Raw genomic sequence first — 16,683 nt, 5'->3', positions numbered from 1 at the left:
TTAGCATACAGAATTTCTTTTTCTCTTTCTGACTTACTTCACTCTGTATGACAGACTCTAGGTCCATCCACCTCACTACAAATAACACTACAAATAATGTTTCTTTTTATGGCTGAGTAATATTCCATTGTATATATGTGCCACGTGTTCTTTATCCATTCATCTGTTGATGGACACTTAGGTTGCTTCCAGGTCCTGGCTATTGTAAATAGAGCTACAATGAACATTGTGGTACATGACTCTTTTTGAATTATGGTTTTCTCAGGGTATATGCCCAGTAGTGGGATTGCTGGGTCATATGGTAGTTCTATTTTTAGTTTTTTAAGGAACTCCCATACTATCCTCCATAGTGGCTGTATCAATTTACATTCCCACCAACAGTGCAAAAGGGTTCCCTTTTCTCCACACCCTCTTCAGCATTTATTGTTTGTAGATTTTTTGATGATGGCCATTCTGACCCGTGTGAGGTGATACCTCATTGTATTTTGATTTGCATTTCTCTAATGATTAGTGATGTTGAGAATCCTTTCACGTGTTTGTTGGCAATCTGTATATCTTCCTTGGAGAAATGTCTATTTAGGTCTTCTGTCCATTTTTGGATTGGGGTGTTTGTTTCTTTGATATTGAGCTGCATGAGCTGCTTGTAAATTTTGGAGATTAATCCTTTGTCAGTTGCTCATTTGCAAATATTTTCTCCCATTCCGAGGGTTGTCTTTTCATCTTGTTTCTGGTTTCCTTTGCTGTGCAAAAGCTTTCAAGTTTCATTAGGGCCCATTTGTTTATTTTTGTTTTTATTTCCATTTCTCTAGGAGGTGGGTCAAAAAGGATCTTGCTGTGATTTATGTCATAGAGTGTTCTGCCTATGTGTTCCTCTAAGAGTTTGATAGTGTTTGACCTTACATTTAGGTCATTAATCCATTTTGAGTTTATTTTTGTGTATGGTGTTAGGGAGTGCTCTAATTTCATTCTTTTACATGTAGCTGTCCAGTTTTCTCAGCACCACTTATTGAAGAGGCTGTCCTTTCTCCATTGTATACTCTTGCCTCCTTTATCAAAATAAGGTGACCATATGTGTGTGGGTTTATCGCTGGGCTTTCTATCCTGTTCTATTGATCTATATTTCTGTTTTTGTGCCTGTACCATACTGTTTTGATTACTGTAACTTTGTAGTATAGTCTGAAGTCTGGGAGCCTGATTCCTCCAGCTCCGTTTTTCTTTCTCAAGATCACTTTGGCTATTCAGGATCTTTTTTGCTTCCATACAAATTGTGAAATTTTTTGCTCTCGTTCTGTGAAAAATGCCATTGGTAGTTTGATAGGGATTGCACTGAATCTGTAGATTGCTTTGGGTAGTATAGTCATTTTCACAATGTTGATTCTTCCAATCCAAGAACATGGTATATCTCTCCATCTGTTTGTATCATCTTTAATTTCTTTCATCAGTGTCTTATAGTTCTCTGCATACAGGTCTTTAGTCTCCTTAGGTAGGTTTATTCCTAGATATTTTATTCTTTTTGTTGCAATGGTAAATGGGAGTGTTTCCTTAATTTCTCTTTCAGATTTTTCATCAGTAGTGTATAGGAATGCAAGAGATTTCTGTGCATTACTTTTGTATCTTGCTACTTTACCAAATTCATTGATTAGCTCTAGTAGTTTTCTGGTAGTATCTTTAGGATTCTCTATGTATAGTATCATGTCATCTGCAAACAGTGACAGCTTTACTTCTTCTTTTCCCATTTGGCTTCCTTTTATTTTTTTTTCTTCTCTGATTGCTGTGGCTAAAACTTGCAAAACTATATTGAGTAATAGTGGGGAGAGTGGGCAATCTTGTCTTGTTCCTGATCTTAAAGGAAATGGTTTCAGCTTTTCATCATTGAGAACTGATGTTGGCTGTGGGTTTGTCATGTATGGCCTTTATTATGCTGAGGTAAGTTCCCTCTATGCCTACTTTCTGGAGGGTTTTTATCATAAATGGGTATTGAATTTTGTCAAAAGCTTTTTCTGCATCTATTGAGATGATCATATGGTTTTGATCCTTCAATTTGTTAATATGGTGTATCATATTGATTGATTTGCCTATATTGAAGAATCCTTGCATTCCTGGAATAAACCCCACTTGATCATGGTGTATGATCCTTTTAATGTGCTGTTGGATTCTGTTTGCTAGTATTTTGTTGAGGATTTTTGTATCTATGTTCATCAGTGATACTGGCCTGTAGTTTTCTTCTTTGTGACATCTTTGTCTGGTTTTGGTATCAGGGTGATTGTGGCCTCGTAGAATGAGTTTGGGAATGTTCCTCCCTCTGCTGTATTTTGGAAGAATTTGAGAAGGATAGGTGTTAGCTCTTCTCTAAATGTTTGATAGAATTCACCTGTGAAGGTCCTGGGCTTTTGTTTGTTGAAAGATTTTTAATCACAGTCTCAATTTCAGTGCTTGTGATTGGTCTGTTTATATTTTCTATTTCTTCCTGGTTCAGTCTTGGAAGGTTGTGCTTTTCTAAGTATTTGTTGAGAACAGATTATTTTTAAGTTTATACCTAAAGAGATGGAGATTCTGCAACGTCTCATGATTTACTCTTGATTTTTCATTAAGTGAATAAGAACTCTGAGACCAGCAGAAATAAGGTTTTCTGATTAACAGCTACTGCCTTTCCATTGCATCACGCTGCTTAGACATTTGAATTGTGTCCACTAATCACTCAAGGTACAAGTTATCCTCAAACAGAAAAGAAAAGAGAAAGAAGCTGAGGCAGCTTATTAGTGCCCTAGTTTGGTTCAAGTTCCTCCATCAGCTGTTCCACAGGTTTCTGCAGGGCATCTGGTGTGGCTATTTGCACTGGTGGAATGGAAAACAGCAGTACAGAGAAGTGCTGGCCAATACAAATAATATGAGAGCCAATATGTAATCTTAATTTTTCTTGTAACCGCATTAAAAAGTTAAGAGAAAAAGGTGAAATTAATTTTAATAATACATTTTATTAAACCTATATACAAAATATTACCATTTTACCATATACTCAATATAAAATATGAATGAGATAGTTTTTATTCATTTTTTCATACTGTTTTTGAAATTCAGTGTGTATTTTACACTTAGCAGCCCATTGTAATTCAGACTAGTCACATTTCAAACATTCATCTGGGATGAGTGGCTATTTTATTGAACAGTGAGGCTCTAGAGCATTGAGAAATGGCACCTTTGCCAGTTGGCAGTTGAGATGTTCCCTTAGCACATATCCTTGTCCTTGACATTGCAGCAGCACTACAGTCATGTCTGTTTTGAGAATATCAGAAGTACAGTCAGAGTATTCATGCAAAAGGCCAACCAATAAAGGAAGACAATTTTAAATAACGTCTACTAGACTTTAAGCTCCATGAGGGCCAGGACTGAGCTTGTCTTATTCATTGCTCTATTTTTAATGACTAGTCCACTTGCCCAACTCTTGAATAAATGAATTACTGATAGAATGAATGAAACTATATTTGAGATATTTTTACATTCCATTTTGTTCATACTAAGTCTTCAAAGTCTGATGTATATTATACATTTATTGCACATCTCAATTCAGACCATTCACATTTTGTGTGCTCAGTAGCCATGCATGGCTAGTGGCTATTGTATCAGACAGGATAGGTATAGATTGTTGGGATATACCACTGACTCAGTCACCAACATCAATCACCAGATGTATGACCTACAGAAAGTTAATTTATTTCTGTTTTTTGTTTGCCAATCTCTCTGGAAGCATGAGTTCCAATTTAGAATTATGAATTGCCTTATAATAGAGGAAACAATAGCCAAGATATATGACATTCACATCTAATCCTACCCCTACTTGACCAAAACAATTACTATTACCTTCATGAGCAATCCAAGCAGTTTGGCGAATGGAAATGGGATACATTTTTATTTGCCTCCTCACCCTCCCCAAGGTGTACAAATACCACAAGGACACATAACTAGAAACACTGAGGAGAAATTAACGACACAATAGAAAATGGGCTTTTCAGTAACTGCAGCTTGGCCTGTTTTCTGGAGACTGGGGCAGATGGCAGAGAAACTTACCAACCGGCCAAACTCTCTTGGTGGTGCAAGAGATGTCCTGGTGGGGAGCAAGTGATCCTCATTTGGCTTCTGACTAGATACTTGACTGTCAAGCAAAGAAGTCAGAGATTAAAATTTTTTACAAAAAGAACATAAATGTTCAGAACCAAGACTGTTGCACGTAATTCAACATAATGCAAAATTGTGCCCTGCACAGGGGTGCCCGTCCCAGGGGGAGAGTGAGTAGTAAAATGCACACCAATTGTGCCCTGCTGGGGGCTTGCATTCAGCTGCAGGGAGAGAAGCATTGTTAAATTTTGTACCAGGACACTTTATTGGCCATCAGCAGCCCACTTTAAGACTTAAGCGGCCATAGTCAGCACTCAAACTACGGCTGGAAGGAAGAACTCCCTTTGGCTAAGCTATAAAAAAGTAACAACAACAACGACCAAAAAAAAAAAAATCAGTTTGCAGATAAATCCTAAAATGTGGAAGACTTTACATACCCAAAACTGGACTAAATATGAGTATTATTTCTTTCTAGGAAATAAAATAAAAGGAAACAAAAAGCGACAAAACTGAGTACATACATAAGAACAGAATTGAGATATACTTGCAATGCTCTGTGAACTCTTTTTCCTTGGGTGGTATGCCAAAACTTCTCTTTTCCTTAAGTATTTTAAAGCACATCCTAGACATTTTATTATTTCATCTGAAATGCCAAGATTAAAGCTCTTTAAAAATTATAGCCACAATACTGTTATCGCATCTAATAAAAATAACATTTAAGATTCACTGTTTTCCCTTTCTTAACATGATCTCTATTTCTATAATAAATCATTCAGTAGAAAAAGTAAGGTCAGGACGTCAGTTGCCGCCTTCATGGTGCTGTGCATTGTAGAATCATGCAAAGCTCCACTTCCCAAGATAACGTATTTCTATCTTCCCTCAGCACCCCACACAACTAATTCCACCCTTAATTACTAGCATTTCTAGTATGCTGGCCCATAAACTTTATCGATTGTATGAAGCATGGCTTGTAAAGGTATTTAGGTCTGCTGGCATTTTGCTTTTTCCCCAGTAAGTAGTTATACTGCTTGGGAGATGAAAAAATGCCTGTCCCATATCAGCACAAACCAGTTTCAATTACTTATTTCTAGTCCCATGAGTCAGAAAGTAGGAGCTGGTTCCTCGCCATCTATTTATGGATTCTTCTTTTTCTCTCTTATCTTTTGACTTGGATGTGAAGCAAAAACGGCCTAAACAAACTCTGTTGTTGAGCTCCTCACGAGACCCGGTTTACGTTAACCCGTTTATAGAACCAGGAATAGCTCCAGAAAAGGAAAGTTCCCCGGAGGATGACATGTGGAAGAGCTAGTCTGAGGCAAGTGGGCTGCAGGATGGGGCTTTGCTACTTGCATATTTTTGCCTAACATTTAGGTATGAATCTTCATTTTGGGGAATTGACAAAAAGGGAAAAAACAAACTGTGGCACATCTACTTGGTAGGAATTATGCAGCCGTTAAAAATAGAAGTTAAGACATAACAAAGAACTATTTAAAAAAAGCCTATGACTTGTTAAATTTTGAGAATAACAACCAAAATTGTGAGTATCATAAGTGACTATGTAAAAATAAATATGAAGGTGAGGAAAGTATTAAAGGTAATTAAAAATTAAAACAATTTTGCTAGGGTGTTAGGACTAAGGATTCAGTTTTTTTCTTTTTAATTGTCAAAATATTGTTTTATTCCACATTTTGGTTATTCATTTTTCCCTTTTTGAAGATGACCCTGCCAAAAGTTACCCACTTGACCCTACGTGGAATATTTTCCAGTGGTGGCAGTGGAAAACTACAAAGTTCACGTGCCTTTTCTTTGGTTCAGAGCCAGCCAAAGATCCAAGGGTCCTCATGCTTTATTAGAATCCTAGTCTTATTCCTTAGACACAAAGGGACACAGGGAGTGAATGACATTAGGTCTCTAGAGGAGGAAGGCAAAGGATGTAATCCCAATAAGAGTGGGCGGTTGAAACCCTGGCCAAGTTACACCTACTTTTCAAGTTTGTCAAAAGAACTCACAGTCATTTTTATCCACTGCCTTTGTCTGGAAATTTATAGGTTTCAGCAACTCTGATTGGAAGCTCCATTTAAAGAGTCTGACATTTTCACAGCCCATGAAAGAGAAAGTGAAGGAAGAAAATTCCCTTCAACTTACTTTAGTTGGAGCCTTGAAGAAGAGTCAAGGCCTGTTTGTTTGCTCAGAGTACCTGGCCAGGTTTAGGATGCTATTGGAAGCGTTAATTGGCACTTGTGACTTAAGCCCAAACTGGTGGTCAGGAACAGTCAGGGATTTGTAGGCATTGGTCATGAAGCTATAGATGCTGAGCCTGTGAAGTAGAGGTGCGTGCCCAGCTACACTAATGGGAATGAGGCGTAATCTCTTAAAGATGAGAGCCTCGCTCCATATTTAATTCTCAACCTTCATATAGACTCTGGATATTTAATAGTAACTACATTGCTTTGATATGACTAGGCTGAGAGTGTGGATCAAATTATTTTGTAAAATGAAAATGACTTTAGTGTATTTTTTGGATGGCAAAAATACACTATAATATACAGTATTTATAAGGACTGCAGAAAATTTAGAAAGCATTAAAAGCAAATTAAAATGTCTTACATACCACAGGACCTCAGTGAAAAATTTGGTATATTATATGTGTGTGTGTATATGTATATATTTTTTTATTAAGTGGGATTGTATAAATGGAATCAGCCACTTCTAAGGTAAATAAATATATATTACAACTTTTCATGTGCATAGCGATAGATCACATTTGAATGGCTACATAGAATTCCATTTTATAGATGTAGTTAGTGAATCCATATTGAGTATTGACAATTTTCTGTTATCATGCATGTTATTTTGCAGCTTAGTTCAAGTTTTTACAAAATCAGTTTGCATGTTTTTAAAGTGTTTTTAAAAACATAAAAATAAATGTTTTAAAGGCTCACATTGTGTGAAGAGTAGGAAAATCTGATGTGGGAAGCAAAGCAATTATTTCAAATATAAAATTATTATTCTTTTATTTCTTGAAATAGGAAGAGAGTTGGAGAGGGGGACATAACTCCGTTGTTTTGCCAAAATATTTTAAGTCAGCCCAGAGAAAAAAAGTTGTTTTGAGCGAAATCAGAAGACTTTGTCACCTTTTGGCCACCCCTTTGCACCCCCAAATTTTTGTGATTAACCTTCAGTTGGTAACTTACCTTTTCTACATATTCAGTTCTTGTACTGTAAGAAAGGATACTAATAATTACCATTTGTATACTCCACTGGGTTAGGCTCAAATGATATAATGAATGTGGAAGTACATTGAACCCTAAAGCAGTATTTACTTGTTATTACTATTATTATTATTATTTATAAGTCCACATGATTAGAGGACCAGAGGAATTTGAAGGTCCTGCAATTTACTTATGAGTTTGTAGAAAATTGATTAGACTATTAATAGATAAGCTCATTTTCAAGCCAACTGAAGTATCCATTGAAGTCCTAATCAAAGGTTAGCACTTGTTTTATGAAAGTGTTTAGCCCCTTGTTTTTGTTTTCTGTTGCCATGTAACAAAGTACTGTAAACTTAAAACAACACCTATTTACTGGCTCACAGTTCTGTAGGTTAGAAGTTTGGGCATGGTGGTTGCGTTCTCTGCTCAGGGTCTTGAGACTGAAATCAAGGGTTGGCTGGGCTGTGTTTCTTTCTGGAGGATTTGAGGAAGAATTTGCTTCCACGCTCAATCAGGTTATTAGTCATTTTCAGTTCCTTGTAGTTGTAGGACTGAAGGTCCTGTTTCCTTGCTGGCTCTCAGCTGGAGGCCACTGGCTTCCTAGATGCCATCCACTCTCCTTGCCAGGTGACCTGTCCATCTCAAAGCCAGCAGGAGAATGTTCCTTGTGCCAAATCCCCCTCACATGTCCCCTGTCTCTGACTGCATGATCCTAATTTAGTGGCCTCAGGTGATTAGGTCAGGCCCACACAGATAATCTCCCTATGTTGAGGTCATTGATTTGGGATCTAACTGCATATGTGAAATCCCTTTACAGCAACACTTAGTGTTTGCTTGAGTAATTAGGAGAAGGTATATTACAGCAGGGCCCGGGAATCTTGGGGACATCTTAGAATTCTGCTTGCCATACCCCCGAAAGCCGAGGTTCTTCTTTTCCAATGATTCAGAGGACTGTTCTTTCTGTAAAAACAGACCCTCCAGTGTGGAAGTCATTAGTAGATCCGAGTTCTATTGATAGAAAGCTAGGAGATCCCATTTCATTACTGAGGTTCTAATTTCACAATGACAGTCATGTTAACCTACTCTTACCAGTCCTACGAGAACAGGCCTAGAAATCTGATATACAAAATTCATGTTTCTACCAAGACCTATATGAATTGGGCAAGATGCTTAACCTCTTTGATTCTGTTTTTTCTACCTGTAAAATGGTGATGATACTACCTGTTTTGCAAGATCACTGTGACTATTAAGTAAGAATATGTGTATACAAAGCTTTAGTATAGCACCTGCATTTAAATGCAAAATAAATAGTCATCTCAACTTGTTTCAGTGGGGAGGAAAGCAAGAGAAAGTGCAGATTTATATTATTTTCTTTTCTTTTAAATTAAATCCACCAGCAGAAGGGCTGATTCTGCTGTTTTTGTGCTGTTACTGAAAATGATATCCTGTAATAATATCAGTATTAATGAATATATTGTATGCATTTTGGGGCTTCCTTGGTGGCACAGTGGTTAAGAATCCGCCTGCCAACACAAGGGACACAGGTTCAAGCCCTGGTCTGGGAAGATCCCACGTGCCGCAGAGCAACTAAGCCCGTGCGCCACAACTACTGAACCTGCGCTCTAGAGCCTGCGAGCCACAACTACTGAGTCCGTGTGCCACCACTACTGAAGCCCGTGCGCCTAGAGCCCGGGCTCTGCAACAAGAGAAGCCACCGCAATGAGAAGCCCGCGCACCGCAACGAAGAGTAGCCCCCGCTCGCTGAAACTAGAGAGAGCCCACGTGCAGCAATGAAGACCCAAATGCAGCCAAAAATAAATAAATAAAATAAATAAATTTATACGCATTTTTAGATTTCTTGAGAGATGATACGTCTAAATTTTCCAAATTGCAAATGAAAATTTTGTTTTCCTCAAATAAATGTTTCTTTCCATCTCTGCAAATATTTATTCCTGATTTTTAGGTCACCACACCAAATTAAGTATACTGATTTTCATTGGAGGCCCCTAGAATGTGGTCAAATAGCCTCTAAAGTATAAAAAATAATCACAAATCATAATTCACATATAAGTGAACTGGGAAGTGAGGAGCAACACTGAGAACGAAGCCAGGCAGAGCTTCTGATTAACTCCTGTATTTCTGGGAAATATTTCGCCAGGAAGATAGGGCTATAAAACCAAGTCATAACTTTGATGCTTCATAAAATTCCTGAAAGCCAGTATATCCAAATACATAGTTTACTTTTCTGGGCAAATTTTTCTCCCATTAGAGCAATAGATTTCTTTTTTTTTTCTTTCTTTTTTTTTTTTTTTTTTTGCGGTACGCGGTCCTCTCACCGCTGTGGCCTCTCCCGCTGCGGAGCACAGGCTCCGGACGCGCAGGCTCAGCGGCCATGGCTCACGGGCCCAGCCACTCCGCGGCACGCGGGATCCTCCCGGACCGGGGCACGAACCCATGTCCCCTGCATCGGTAGGCGGACTCTCAACCACTGCGCCACCAGGGAAGCCCCAGCAATAGATTTCTTACCTGGTTAAAGAGTTTGCATATTAAACAACAGTTCACTTATCAAGATTCACTTTATGGGCCTCCCTGGTGGCGCAGTGGTTGAGAGTCCGCCTGCCGATGCAGAGGATACGGGTTCGTGCCCCGGTCTGGGAGGATCCCATATGCCGCGGAGCGGCTGGGCCCGTGAGCCATGGCCGCTGAGCCTGTGCGTCCGGAGCCTGTGCTCCGCAACGGGAGAGGCCACAGCAGTGAGAGGCCTGCGGAACTTTATTCAGTCCTAGTCAATCCATTGCCTTCAAAGATTTGACTTCAACTACTTGAGACCAGATCCCCCAAATCTATAAATATCCTCCCGAATCCACTCCTTCTGAGACAGTGAGATGTGGTCAAGGTTATATCTTCCTTACTGTAGTAGGTTTAAAATTAGCTTTGCTTAGTTAATAGATTTTTCTATTTGGTCTTCTGTGGGGAGAGTCCACAGGTGATAATAATTATCATATGCACCTTTTATAATTTGGAAAAATGTATTAAAGAAAAGAAATCATCTAGTAAATAGGTCTCCCTGGCTTCAGAATGGACCACATTGTAAGCATTTTGAGAAGCATATACAGCATAAGGCTTTTAATTCCGTGGGACACTTTGTCATATTGAGCAAAGGAGCTACATTTACATTTTCATGAAAACCTTCAAGTTTTAGTTTACTTTCTTTATGGATAAGGGTCACATGTTACTTACTTACTTACTTACTTACTTATTTATTTATGTCCACAGAGTCTTGTACATAACAACACTACATAAATTCTAGTTGATGGATTAGGAGCTGAAGGATCAATTTAAGGTCACTCCTCTTTCTAAAATTCTCTGAAAAAAGGTACATTTTGTTTGTACTTAGATCACATCCTAAACAGAAAGAAACTCCATGTCGACCCAAAAATAGCTGACAAGCTTTACATTTGGTAATTCATAAATTCCTTTTTATAAGTCCTCTGGAAACAGCATTTATTTAAAAGAAGCACTGCAAGTAGAGATTAACAGTGAATTCATTCACAAATTGTGACTGTGGAATGTCAAGAGAGGAGAGAGAAAAACTTTACTAGCAGAACAGCAGCTATTATACCATATGGGGAACAAGTCTTGTTTATTCAGTATGCTCCTTTGTAAACATATGACTAGAATGAGATTTCAAGCTATGAGATGGGATAGCTGATGATTTCCTGTCATAAAACATGGAAGAGACATATTATATAGTATATTGAATAATTAATTAGGATTCAAATCAAGTTAACTTCTTATCTGGCTTCACTACTAACTAGCTGTGTGGTTTGAGGTAAGTTATGCAATCTATTAAATCTTCAATCTCATAGTCTATTAACTGCAGATTAACAGTGCCTGCCATTGTTTATCCCACAGTGGTTTTGCAGAATTGAACAAGATAGAATCACACCATTTTGGGGTTGAAAAGTAGTTAGTAGTTATTTAGTCTAATTAGTGATTAAAAATGAAAAGCACTTTAAAGGAAAAAATTTAATACCATATATATATAGTATTTTAAACATATCAGACCTTTCAATTTTTAACTCATTCTGAAAATACTCCTCCAAATTTGTTTATGTGTCTGTTTTCTGAAGAGAGTTGCCTTACCTCTACATTTGCATCACTTGACCTGGTGCCTGGTGTGTTGTACACATTCACACCATCAGTTTATTCAGTCTAAGTGAATGATTGAGTGGAAAACAACATCTTTACCTTTAAAGAGTAGACTGGTCTCAGTTTCTCCTGATTCACTTTCTTTTTTTTTTTTTTTTTTTTTTTCTTTTTGCGGTATGCGGGCCTCTCACTGTTGTGGCCTCTCCCGTTGCGGAGCACAGGCTCCGGACGCGCAGGCCCAGCGGCCATGGCTCACGGGCCCAGCCGCTCCGCGGCATATGGGATCCTCCCAGACCGAGGCACGAACCCGCATCCCCTGCATCGGCAGGCGGACTCTCAACCACTGCGCCACCAGGGAGGCCCCTGATTCACTTTCTTTTGTGTTCATTTGGTTTACATGTCCATAAATTGGAGTTAATGTTCTCATTCCACAGCTCTGATGTGTTATGATAATTGAGGTGAAAATAAGAATCGCTGGAAGCTAGTAACTTAAGTTGCTATGGGGGTTTTCTAAAACTGTGATGAGACTGAGGCTGTCAGCCTCCCATAGGAAGCAACTAACTATGAATAGTGGAGTTTAGAGTGTTTTTTAGAGCCTGAGAGTTTATGCCTTTATGTACTAATTCTTTCAGCTCATTAGCTTTGCAGATGTAGCCTTGTAAAGCTACTGTGCATACTTTTCTATGTTGCTGATTACATATAAGAAACATTGGTGTACATTGATGATATTAGCTGTCTTATCAATACTGTGACATCTGGGTGCTCCAATCAGGGAAAACTGAGTTGTTGGGGCTATTTGACTCTATCCTAAATGACTCATATGTGCATATGAGTTTTTAAAAATAATTTTCCCATATTTTCTTTTATCTTTATGCGGATACTGATGTACTTGGTGATAGCATTTATTTTCTTCCTTCTAATTTACTACGGACCTGAAAACGAAATAGCCAAACCTGTAGAATTATATATGAAATTCAAAAGATAATGATCAATATCCTAAGGGCATCAACCATGTGACGCTGTTTCATTGGGTTGGGCTGGTCAGTCTTTTAAACACTATTCATTTATTCATTCAGTAAATATTTGCTGAGTACCTAGGTAGTTACTAAGTATGGAGATTGAAAGATGTATAGAACACAGTTTTATAGATATATACAATTTCTGGATTTATTTGCTAGTAGAACAAGATATTATTTTATGGTTTAAAAGAAATAATATGATCTAGGTTAGCAACTACTTTAAATCTAGTTAAAATTTGCAGCTGCAAGGTAATAATCTCTAACCTATTTGAGTGTTGTTCCCTGATGTCATCGTCATGTTAGACATATTATAATCAGAGTTAATTTTGTATCCTATTGTCTATGTAAGAGTTGCCAGGAATTCACCTCATTTACCTCTGAGAAAAATTAAATGAAATTTATGGTGGAGAGATTCCAGCTCATATAAAGAAGAATTTTCTGTTTGAGCTTCTTAAAAATAGAATGTACTGATTGCTCATTAGCTTCATTTTTCCACCCATATTTACCATTTGTATATATTAAGCTTGTGGTCCAATAAACACTTCACTGTATCCTGTGAAGCACTGTGAAGCAAGTTATTGCTGTTTGCTTAAGTTATTGATTTAAATACATTCAAATGCAGGACTTTCCAGTTATCATTATTAATTTTTAATTCATTTATTTCAAGTCAACATTGTAGTCCATTAAGAACAGAATTAATCTTGAATTTACCATCAGTGTAATTTGATAGTTCCCCCAGTTTCAAGTGGCCTGCACATTAACTGCAATCCTGTTCATGTTTTCATTCCAAGTATTTGCACATATTTTTACAGAACAGAGTTAGAGAGAAACTTCTGTGAATTTCTTGTGGACATCTCATTGACTTCCTCTATTATTTTTCTCTTTTCTATTTGTCAGTTTCTATTCTGATCCTGATTATTTCTTACCTGTATTTAATTTATAAATTTATTTATTTATTTATTTATTTTTGGCTGCATTGGGTCTTCGTTGCTGTGCGTGGGCTTTCTCTAGTTGCGGCGAGTGGTGGCTACTCTTCATTGCGGTGCATGGGCTTCTCACTGCGGTGGCTTCTCTTGTTGCGGAGTGTGGGCTCTAGGTGTGCGGGCTTCAACAGTTGTGGCACGCGGGCTTCAGTAGTTGTGGCTTGTGGGCTCTAGAGCACAGGCTCAGCAGTGCCATGCACGGGCCTAGTTGCTCTGCAGCATGTGGGATCATCCTGGACCAGGGATCAAACCCATGTCCCCTGCATTGGCAGGTGGATTCTTACCCACTGTGCCACCAGGGAAGTCCCTACCTGTATTTAATTTGGATTTGAATTTTTTCCTAGATTTTTGAGATGGAAGATTAAATTACTGATTTTAGATTTTTTTCCCTTTCAATATAAGCACTCTCTGGTGGAATGGGTAGTTACATCACAGTGTACCCACCTCACAGAGTTATTGCCTGACTGGAACTTCGCTGTCTTACTCAAGAGGTATGTTTTCAGAATGTGTCAAAATTTCCTGAAACCCAGATACTCTATGGCCCTAAGATCACTATTATTAGCCACCTTCTCACACAACTAAATAAGTTTTATTTGGCATGAAGGAACCATTTTGATCTCTTTGTCACTCTTTTATAAATTTCAATGGTAGTTTTAGCCCTCAGGCTAATTATTTCTAGAAAGGATGGAGTTCAGTAAGTGGGGCATTTGATGCTTCCAAAAAAAGGAAAAAAAAATCGACAACCTCCTTTTTTGACATGGAAACCATGCAGAAGGACTTCACAGGATCTCTGAAGGAACAAGAAGCAATTCTCACGAACCATCATGAGATGTGATACTCATGTCCACATTCCTTTACCAACAGTGCATTCAGTGAATCATTAGATGAAAGAAGAATGAGTGGAAGGAACTCTGTGTATGAGAGAAGAGGATGTGGAAATGAGGTGAAAATAACCATGTAAGCAGAAACAGAAAGTGGGCTTTTAGAGGACAAGGCGAGTGAGCAGAATCACAACGCCTGATTTTAATGTTTCTAGTTTCCAGTGTTACATCTCTTTCAGCATGTTTTTTAGTAGCAGACTTTTCACCGTTGATAAAATATGATGAAGAATGCAAAGAATGAGGCAGACAGAATGAATGGGGGTGAGGTATCTCTACCAAACTACAATGTCACTTGATGTTTTAAACTAACCTGATGTAATGTTCTGGTTTTGGAAGATGTCACTAGGTCCCTAATGAAGTGAGTTTGCTAGGCTTCTAACAAGATTTTCCTCTTTCCCAAAGCAACACTCTGCATAATCAATTAAGCCTTTCCTTGATTTCTTTTCTTGTTTTTTTTTTTTCCATTCTTCTTTATTTTTTTAGTCAATGAGCTCAGCTCTAAATGAAAGCTGGAGCTGTATGAACTGAATTGGCTGGAAATAGTAGCTGAAAGGCGTGCAAATCAAAGCTGGCAAGTTTCAGCTCTTCCGTTCTTGAAGGAGAGGCTAACTTCAATCCAAATGGCTTCCTGGGCAATTGTTTCATTATTCTAGTGCTTTGTTCCTAGTATGGAACCAGGCATTAATAACCCAGACTTTGCAAGCTAAACCAAGAAAACATACATCACATCTTTACCTTCAGGTGTCTTAGTACCCATCTGGACACTTCCTAGCAGTGTGGGAACTGTGTAGGAAGGGATTTTAAATCACTCATGGGTTCGCGGTGGGTGTGTAGAGAGGATAACCTTCAGGCTCTTTCATCTTTCCTGTTCCATCCTAACCTAGCATAGGCCCTAAACTACAGACAGAGGAGAAAACTAGGAGCTCTGAAGTCAGGCAGCTCCATCCACTTTGGTACCTATACTAAGGACAAGGATTTCTAATATCTTTGCAGGAGTTATGTATCTACATCTACATCTATCTATTTCCATATGCATATATTTTGGGGGGTAAAATTATTTGTAATTTTGCTTTTAGAAATTTTATTTTAATGAAGGAACCATTTTGATCTCTTTGTCTTGCCCTCAATGTCAATGAATGACTTGCCCTCAAGTCATTCATTTTTAGACTGTCACTAAGTATATTCAAGAATTCCTGCAAAGTGGAAAATGTAATCTAGAGATTTTACATAATTCACATTTTTACAAGGATGTATAGCTCCTCAAAAAAGTAGTGATAGCTCTCTCCTCTACTGCACAAATAGCATTGTGATGGTCAGAGAATTAAATACGGATGTGGTTCTTGTATTCTCTCTCCATATCAGCTTCTAGAAAGTATAGAACCAAATGTTGGTAAATTATTAGTAAGTATAAAAGAGTACATCATGGGCATTTTGTATTTTAACCTCTCTATTCAACTTTGTGATTAAGAGCACAGACCTAATTTGGTTTTAACTAGTCTAGGTTCAAATTCTATTTTTTTTTAATTGAAATATAGTTGACTTACAAACTCTGCTTCTAACACTTTGTGATCTTGGGCAAGTTACCTAGATTCTTTAACTTATGTTTTACTCACCTGTAAAACTGAAATAATATTGACTCTTTTCTAATGTTGTTGAGAGGATAAAAGAGGAAGCTTTTAGCACAGAGCAAAGCCTTTAATCCATGATGGCTATTATCTTTCCCTACTCTTATTTTCCCTTTGCCTTTTTCTTTACTTTTATTATTTCATCTTTCTAGAATGTATATATTTTAAAAGGTACCTTAAAATTATTGGAAGAAATTGGACCATAAATAAATTAAATAAGTAATCAAATAGTAATCAAATATTTAAGTTTTTTATTCCTAAAGAAATTATGGTTTAGAAGAAGTGTTTTCAAATTTTCAATATCACCTGGGGATCTTGACCTTGTTAGAATGAGTATTCTAGTTCAGAAGGTCTGGGGTGGGACTTGACAGTCTGCATTTCTAACAAGCTCCCAGGTGATGCTGATGCTGCTGTCCTTAGAGGAGTGCTTTGTGGAGCAAGGGGTTCAGAAGAGCGGCTTGGAGCTTTATAAAAACATAAAGTATCCAGTGCCTAGCACACTTTGACTCGCAACCAAGAGCAGTGAGATGGTGTCTTATTTCTCTTATTCTTTTATGAGTAAAAGATTCCTTTCTTTAATCCAAATTACCTGAAAGAGTTCCATGGAATTCTATTTCTGACACAAGTCATTGTCTTTGCCGTCCTTTTGAGTCATAGCAGTTCCCTGAGCAGACCCTTGGTCCCTTGACTCTTGGACA

At 37.9% G+C, this 16,683-nt stretch overlaps 1 protein-coding gene across 2 annotated transcripts in view; it reads left to right on the top strand.

Moving 5' to 3' along the window:
- Positions 1 to 16,683, top strand: part of PTN (pleiotrophin) — a 98,166-nt gene that overhangs the window by 42,065 nt on the left and 39,418 nt on the right. The gene's annotated exons all lie outside the window — the stretch shown is intronic.

This window comes from Mesoplodon mirus, assembly GCF_964341445.2.
Source record: "Mesoplodon mirus genome assembly, chromosome: 9".
Taxonomy (NCBI): domain Eukaryota; kingdom Metazoa; phylum Chordata; class Mammalia; order Artiodactyla; family Ziphiidae; genus Mesoplodon; species Mesoplodon mirus.
This window is presented reverse-complemented; position numbering and strand designations above follow the sequence as displayed.